The 8,898-nt window shown below is 40.9% G+C and overlaps 1 protein-coding gene across 1 annotated transcript in view; it reads right to left on the reverse strand.

Annotated features, from left to right (window-relative positions):
* Positions 1-8,403, reverse strand: part of cdon (cell adhesion associated, oncogene regulated) — a 31,518-nt gene extending 23,115 nt beyond the window's left edge. The window contains exon 1 of the mRNA XM_031573750.2: positions 7,921-8,403. The gene's annotated coding sequence lies outside the window, so the exon portion shown is untranslated. The remainder of the gene's footprint in view (positions 1-7,920) is intronic.
* Positions 8,404-8,898: the final 495 nt, after the last annotated feature.

The raw sequence follows: 8,898 nt of genomic DNA on the forward strand, positions 1-8,898 counted from the left end.
AAGGGGGTTGGGTATTCAAGAAGGGGTCATCACAGCAAAGGAATGAGACGAGAAGCTGAGAGGCCTCAGGGATCAGACAGTCACATCCCACAATGCGTTGTTTACCAAGCACACACAGCCACCCCTCAACCCCCCACCCTCATTCCTCTACTCCAACGACCAAACCCCGACCTGGGGAGCAGTGAGACAGCTATAATTCCTCCCCCAGGGGAGCTTGGGAAAGGGCATTACTGGAGCAAGTATGGGAGGCAAGGGGTTATGGGTACTGGCTCCACTGATAATAATTTTAATAATAATAATACAAAAATTAAAAAAACTTCTTAATTGGAGACTGTTCTACAAATGGCTGTTTCATTCTTAGAAATGTGCAGGCAGCACTGTTGGCGAGGCAGCAGAGTGGGGAGGTGTGAGCGTGAAGAGTAAATGGGCTGGAGAGAAAAGGAGTTTTTTCCCAAAGTTTTCAACAACAGGATTATCGTCAGGGCAACAGTCCGCATCAGACACTAGGAAACAGGCCTATGGGTAGCACTGCCACAGAAGGCTTCAGACTGATGGTACGTCCCATTAACCTCGGAAGTCCGAACTACTATTATCAGATTTTTGCGATACCAGTTGATATCAACACATTACCCAGTATGTTGTGCATACAAACACCGTAGCAACATGTCCACAGATAGAAGTTGCCTCCATGTGTTGATGGGGCAAGCTATGCTGCTTCAGCTGGGTTTACAACACTCAAGAATAAGTGAGGCCTGAGGCTGGTCATGTATGGGGCCAATGCCATGACCAGAAGAGTTCACATCCCCATATTTATACTAGCATAGAGCTAGATATAATAGCACAGAACAGCTGCTAAATAAATAAACTGAATGTTTGGGGAGGAATATGCTTTGCCTGCCCTGACCAGTGTACTGCGGTTGGTCGTCATCCCAATATCCTATGCTGAGATGTTGAGAATACGTAGCCAGAACAGAGGACAAGAAGCAGTCCACTGGAGGAAATAGCAGAGACTGAGGACTCACATTATACTGTCTTAACTCATAGAGAGAAAGAGACCTGGCAGAGAATAGTGGAAAGGGGAAGGTTCCACTCAAGTCACACTAGCTACCCTTTATCCATTCATTTTGTAATCACTGGTCACTATCTGGTGTATATTTAAAGTGGTCACTATCTAATCACTGGTCACTATCTGGTGTATATTTAGAGTGGTCATTAACTAATCACTGGTCACTATCTGGTGTATATTTAGAGTGGTCATTAACTAATCACTGGTCACTATCTGGTGTATGTTCAGAGTGGTCATTTGTGTTCATTAATAGTCAACAGCTGAATTCAACGTCCTGACTACATACACACATTTTCCACCTTTTTTCTTTCATCCCCCTTTCTTTCTATTTCTCTCCCTCGAGCTTCTACCTAGCTGCCACCCCCAAACTCTCCTGGATTCAATCATCTTCTCTGCCTCCACAGCAACCCTGCTAGACATAAAGACAACAGGGTTTCTGCGCAGTCTCCAGCAGAAAGGTCTTTGGCCTCTGCCCAAAAGCGCTCTCAGGCTAAGACGTACATTACATGCTGCCATCTAAAACATCTGCAAATAACAACAATATTGGGAGTCCACCAACAGATAAATGCAGAGGTTTTAAGTTGGAAAAACACTCAAGAACACTGTCAGACAGAGATTCCTGAATAAGTAATTTACCTGTAGCAGATAAACAGACACTGCCCAATTTGCTTATTATTATGACTCCTTGTGTGCAACATAATCATAGTAACAGAATAAATACACGAATAAAGAAACAGAGAGATAAAGTTTATGAACGTCATGGAATATATCTCCCTTATTTCCATGGGTGGAGAAGACTGAGGTTGAGCTACATGAACATAAACAGATTTTTGCTCTGGTGTGGCCTGAATATAAATGAATATAAACTTATTACGCTTATGGAGAGCAACATTAACTAAACAGAAAACAAACAAACACACAGGCCCCAAAAAGCCATTTTATAATTAGATGTTTTTCAGTATGTGTTGAAAACCTCCAAAACATTCAGCAAAACCATGCGCCCTTGTATGTACATGTCTGAGGCCATTAGAATAAATATACAGCCAGAACAGCCACTCTGACCAACTCTATTTAGGTTGTCTAAATGTTTATCTCTCTTGCCTTGTAAGTCTGGGACAGAACAGAGGTCTTGTTTTGTAGCTCTCCAAGATCACAAAACAAATTGAGTGGTGTGAATTCAACAAACCCTCCGTCTGAGTTTCCATTCCTGGCTACCGCTCAAATCGTTAAACTCCTCAACATGCTCTGGACTCTCGGCGCAGCTCTGGAGGTGTCAGCTTAATCTGGACAGTGACACATAGAATCCAACAGGGGCCGACGCCAACTAAATCTCATGACAACAGCGCAGTGATAAAAATGATCAGGCCCTAGTACTGGCCTTGGCCTCTGCCTGCTACCGCAGACAGCACCAATACTTCCACTGAGCGCTGAATTTCCTCTTAGCCATTAAAGCTTTGATAGAGTGTTTATTTCATTTCCACACGGTGACCAGTCTGAAAAAATTAATCCCAGGCTGAGGTTTGTATTCTGTTGCGCAACCCGGCTGTTTTTTAACCATCCCGTCAACTCTGGCAACAACACATGGCTTCCTTCTCCTAACCATGCAACACCATGTGATTAATGTCAGCATCCCCTCCCCAATCCAACCATGCTCTGTCTGCTTCGCTCCCATGAGGGGGAGGGCGGTGAGACAAGCATCATCCCACAACCAGAGGCTTTATGGTATTAGTGCTCACACTGTGGCGGCCCAGTCGCTGGGACCTCAGAAAAAAAAACAGCTTCTTCAAATAGGCAGCCCCTTAGGCCAACCAGGCGCAGGGAGTGCCAGGCGGCCGCTCCTTTCGTGCAGCCTTAATATAGTCCTGCTCTTATCCAAGGGCTTTGTAACGCCACAGTTGCCTGGCTGCGGAGACAACCGTGGTAGATATGAGTTATGGTTTTTTAGCATTTGAAATAGAAACCTGTGGTTACACTCCACTTTTTTTCAAGCTGAAGTTCTTTAGCTTTTGGGAAAGAGCCAAGGCAAGGCAGAGGGGTCTAGCACATGGAGGAGGGTCAGGTTCAGGAAGAGAGAGAGAAATGAATCTTGCAAACAGGAAGACGCTGAGGATGCAACATTCCCTCCGATGTTCTGTAAGACTCCAGAACATTCCTTTTACTGTGGGGGCTGTCAGCAAGAGTCCAGTTCACAAGTTCATCCTCAAATCTTCCCTTAAGGTCTGTGGATCCAGAGCATTGGGAAAATGCTCACAACAAACTTTGCAGAATAATTATCTGATAAGTAGTTGTTTTTGGAATTGGGGAGTGAGTCAGTATATATATACTATGTTGCAACTTCCTCAGGAACTGTAATTTCTTTTGTTTTTTTTTTGTTAACGAGGCCAAGTGCAATCAGACTAAGTGCTCTCATAAACTCAAGTCTCAGAAAGCCAAAAATCACACATGCAGTTAGCCCAGTCTCCCACTTTTAGTCACTCTTACCGGCCACCTTATCGCCTTTCTGGCAAACCACAACAAAATGAGAAGTATTTTAAAAGTGATCTGAAATTTTCCTTTACAAAGTGGACTGAGCACTAATGGATTTTACAGCAACATGAACCACAGTTAAAAAAAATAAAATAAAAAACAGCCTCTGTGTTCTATCAGACATGCCTTGATATGTGAATCAATATTTGGAACGAAGTCGTGGCCACATCCCGCCTCATGCAGTGGCTCAGTGGAACATCTGTTTCTGCTGCTCCCAAACTGTTTGTTTGTTTTAACAATTTTACCCTGATGGTTTTCATTTCATTTCTTAATCTCTTGAAAGACTTCATCCTTCTTCAGGTCCCGAAGACTATGAAATTAGACAGAACTGAACTGAGGCTTCTGGTAAAAGCTTTTCAGTGATGCTTTTACATTTCAGCTTTGACAACAATGAACAGGGCACTTACTGCCCAAGCATCCCATCACTATGGTACACGTCTCACTATAAAGGTATTGAATCTAAATACTTAAAAATGACAGCAACTGCATAGAACAGCTCATTTCTGTAATGAAATTGTCGTTCCTCAACTTTGGAAGATTCACCCTTTTCACAGGAGTTAAGTCAGTCTTCAGTTTACAGAATACTGTGTAAACAGCAGAAAGTACAAACACAGATGCTTCCACAGGAAACTAACCTGAAGAATATATATCAGACTAAAAAACTAAAATTGACTTTCACTAAAAGTTTCAAGCTATATGTTAGCATGTCTAATTTGTGTGTAGAGTGATATGGAGCAAATGATAAAAAACAGACAAAGCATACTATCAGTGAATATCAGTATGCATACCATGCAGTGACAGAATAATCACTGTCCCTTTGCTGTGTTTGTGGAGTGCCACAAGGTGGTGAGAAATGAAGGAGTTATTCTAATCAGCCAGCAGGGAGCACTCCCTTGTACCACGGCTCAAAACTCCCATCGTCTTCAAACTGCCCATCTTTCCTATCCACCCCCTTCTCCTAGCTGCTGGGGATTGTCAATCAACACCAGCGCTCCCTAAAGCATGTTGGTACTTTGGCAACCTGCCGCAAACTCTCATTTGTCCACTGAATACCTCCAGGAGCTCTGGAGATGTCGACTCACCCTGACAAATGAGAGCTGTGCTTAGAAAACCAAAACCAATTATTTTGGGTGGTGAACAAATACTGTGCCGGGCCACAACAATGCCATAATTTAGCATGTGGATTATCACATTTTGGGGAAGGTTCTCATGGTAAGGACTGCACTTGTGACTTCAGCAGCCAAGATGAGCGAATACACAGTGGAATAGCAGCAAGGTTGGAATAGAAAGCCCTTGATCACGGGGACATCACAGAAGCTGTAGAGGAGTCTCACCACCCTCATACCAGCACTCCACATATACTGTATATATATGCAGATGGAGGAAGTGTTTTCATATTCAGGAAGTTCCTCTCACTCTCTCCCTTTCCCATTTATGACTCAGTATTTTCAGAAAGTCATTCATGGCCAGCAGCTGATCCTTTATTGCAAAAATACTTAAGATCACAGCCCAAACCCAAATAAACAACCAAACCACACAGTGATTTAGCTGTTAAAATTCACTTTCATCCATTCTGGGCCAGAGAGAGGATTTAGCTGCCTAACATCTGTGTGGCAAAGGAGTCAGGCCAAGTAGGACTCCCAAAATACACTGCGGGGTGAGCCCAGATTCCCTCTTTTTTGCCCACGAGGACACACCCGCTGCCGTTCAAACACACACTTTTTTCTTTACACTCACACAACCATCACTCTGGCCCCATACATTTACATACAACCCTGTCCACAACTAAGACACTAGCTTTAATAACAAGCGCAGAGAAGATGCACTCGATTATCCCTCAGCACCTCACACACACTGTGGAGAGTGGGATGACTATTTCTAAATCTGCTGAATTAATGCACGTTTCTTTTTCCAGGTTAGGAGGTGGAACTTATAATAGTGAAAAAAAGAAACTAATGTCTGCGTGGACTTGTACTATTACACATGCTTACATTCAAATTGGCCACTTAACATACCCCTACAACAGGCACATGTGTTCATCATTAGCCAACACGCCCTAATCGGCCAAACATTCTGGCACACTTAATGTCACAGTGCTGTGTTTAGCCCTCGTTTGTAGAGGTACTGGTATGCTAATGATTTATTCAACCCTCTAACAGTAAGTCTACATTTTACAAAGTAGCCTTTTCAAAATGATGGAGTGCAGATATCACATTTTCAAACACTTTGTTAAAAATAGTCAAAAAATTAGGGGCCAATTGATTTTTCTTGATTCAGTTTTGATCACTCTGCTTTACACTTCATCATAACTATATTCTATCCCACAACCACACACCCCCACCCCCCACAGACGAAACAATGCCTGAGAAGCTGTTCAAACTTGAAAGTGTTTTACTTCTAGGCACCCATCTGTGTCTCAGGGCTTTGATGTCATGGAGTTTGGAGCAGATTTTAAGAAACTTCACATTTCTGAGTGCATCTCCAAAATCTCCACAGATTCACTCTAAATCAAGGTTCCTCACAGAGAAGATCATACACATTTGGCTTTTATTTGACCTCTCCCAACATAGCCCTTTCATGATTAATTATAAATAAAAACTTGGTAGGTTTGTATCTTGTTGCATTTTATATAATTTTTCTTCTTTTAAAATATCAAATAATATACGTTATCATTATTATTGTTAGCAGGAGTAGTATAGTCAATTGTATTTAGAATACTGTATTTAGGATCACAGTCTGATGGTTATAGCGTATATAAAAAAAAGAACATTAATATGATATAAAACGACAATTGACAGAAAATAAAATGGACAAAGTAATGTAAAAAAAAAAAAAATGTTTAACACATGTAAAAAATGAATGTATATATATATATATTTTTTGTCCAAATTAATTGCAAAATCTGTATATACAAAGACCCTTGTTTTATTAGTTTTGTGGTGTACTGTGGTACTATACCAACCATTTTCCCAAACAGGCTAAATCTAGACACTACATAAGTCCCTGAAGCAATGAAGAGAGCAGTCCAATGCTCACTTAAAAAATCTGATACATTTTATCAGTGACTATCAACTAACAGTGACATTCTCTGTTTTTATTTAATTATATTGAAGTCAGCAAGTGGTTTCAATTGAAGGTCAACTCCAAGTTAACAGGTGGGACAGTATGGACAGCATGTACAACTGAGAAAGACATTTCTGCTTTGACCAAATATAAAAGACAAGATGAATGTCTTTCCATAATCCCCTCAGCCAATTGTTTTCCCCATCCTTTCATTATCATGTCACGGGTTTCATGAATTTCATTCTCACTACTTACTAACCAGTGAGGTTTCATTAATGAGAATTTGCAATCAGGTATGCAATGCTCACTATCAGAACCAATTATTTAATCTTGGAATGTGTGGGCCATTTTGTAATGTTATAACTTATAAGACCTGATTTTAAGTTTTATAAAGCAATCATTTTCCACACATGAGTAGGTGGGTCTGAAGGTCTGCTAACATGGACACACATACTTCTTACTTTATGTTGCATATGAATCTGTCCACTGTATGTGATAACACTGCCCACGTTACATATAGTATTGCTAATAAGTCAAGTGACAATTTTTGCCAGTATAATCGCATCTCACGACTATATCAATTACTCTACTGCCTACAGAGCCATACTTGTAATATGTGTAGTTTCTTGGAATCTTAAAGCACATATTAACAGGCAATATTGACACTTCTGTATCAAACCATGAATCAGTTTTCTTTGAGTTAAAAAGCATTTGCAACCAAGTGTTTTTGACTACACCGTCACTGTACAGAATTTTCACCATGAAATCTACAATCTTCATCTACAAATGAAGCACTTTAAGAAGCCTATGGTTTACACATAACCTCATATCATATAATATATAAATGAACGTTTCCAACTGTTCATACACGTCTCAAGAGTTTCAAAGGCCTCGACACTATGTGCTCTATGTGAACAAGCTTGGAAATTGTGGACGCGCCAGGCTTTAATATTTCAAATGGCTATGCATAGCTCGAGTAAGCTAATGTCCGTGGGCGCCCCCATCTCATATACAGAAAAAAAGGCAGTCGAAACCTCGTGGTAAGTTTTTACCAGAATACAGTTGATTGAATCATAACATATATCGAATCACTGTGAGAATTTTAACAATATACAATTACATAGTTACTGTATGACTGTCAACCATACTACAAGTTACTCTTTTTCCACAACAATCAACCCCTTTCCAGAAACTCAAGCCCCGAGACTCTTCAGCGAACGCAGTAAAAACGTTCGTAACCACCGCGTTCACCATGTATTCCTTACCTTTTGCAGGAGGGTATAAATTGCTGGAATCTGGATAAACTAGCAGAAAAGCGCATTCTTATGGCAGAAAATCCGAACTGGGCCCTCCATTAGACACGGGCGCAAAGTGCAGAGCAATTGGTGGAGAAAAAGAAAAACCGAATTCGCTGTGTGAGTACTTCAAAACTGAAGTGACTGGAAATGCCCCGGCTTAATGCAAATGCAAACAAGCGAAAAAGGTTTATCTTATATTCCGGACGCTACTCTAGGAAAGTTACGCACTCTATGTATACCTCTCGTTCCTTTCCCTGCTCGCTCTGCCTTTCACTACAACTGTCTTTTTCCACAGACACATCCGTGAAACCAGTATCGAATTGCTCAGCAAATCATAGCAGCGGCTCGTAGCCTGATCGTCAAACCAGGAATGTTTCCAGCCCCAAAGCCCAATCCGTTGGATGCGTAGTGGGTTAGGCAGAGGAGGAGGGGGTAGTGGCATTGCATTTGTGTTAACAAGCTTCTCCACCAAACAAAACGCTTTTGTAGACCTCCCCTTAAGTGTGACATTGCTTTTCATAAATACGGGATAGACTAATCTATGGAAAGTAATCTTCTGTGTAGTGCCTGTTGGTCAGCTGTAATTTTGCAAAAGTTTCTCATGACTTTTTCTTTTCACAGTTTCTTGACAAAAACTTCAAATGATATCGTTAAACTGTTATAACATAGCCATGTTGTTAATATACGAAAGAAAATGCAATTGCTTCTGTGTTTATCATGTCTTTTCAAGAAAGTGAGGTGGAATACTGGAATGCTATCCTTCTGTTCATTAGGGAAACTGACTGACTGATTGACTTTTGCCTTCTGGTATGTAATGTTTGCATATATATATATTTCTGTGCACCTTTGCCACTTGTTGAGTGCAACAGAGAGCACTGTAAATCAAATCAAATAACCCATACCACAAGTTAAAAAAACTCAAAATATTAATTTCAAAATAACAAT

This window comes from Clupea harengus, chromosome 9 (assembly GCF_900700415.2).
Source record: "Clupea harengus chromosome 9, Ch_v2.0.2, whole genome shotgun sequence".
Taxonomy (NCBI): domain Eukaryota; kingdom Metazoa; phylum Chordata; class Actinopteri; order Clupeiformes; family Clupeidae; genus Clupea; species Clupea harengus.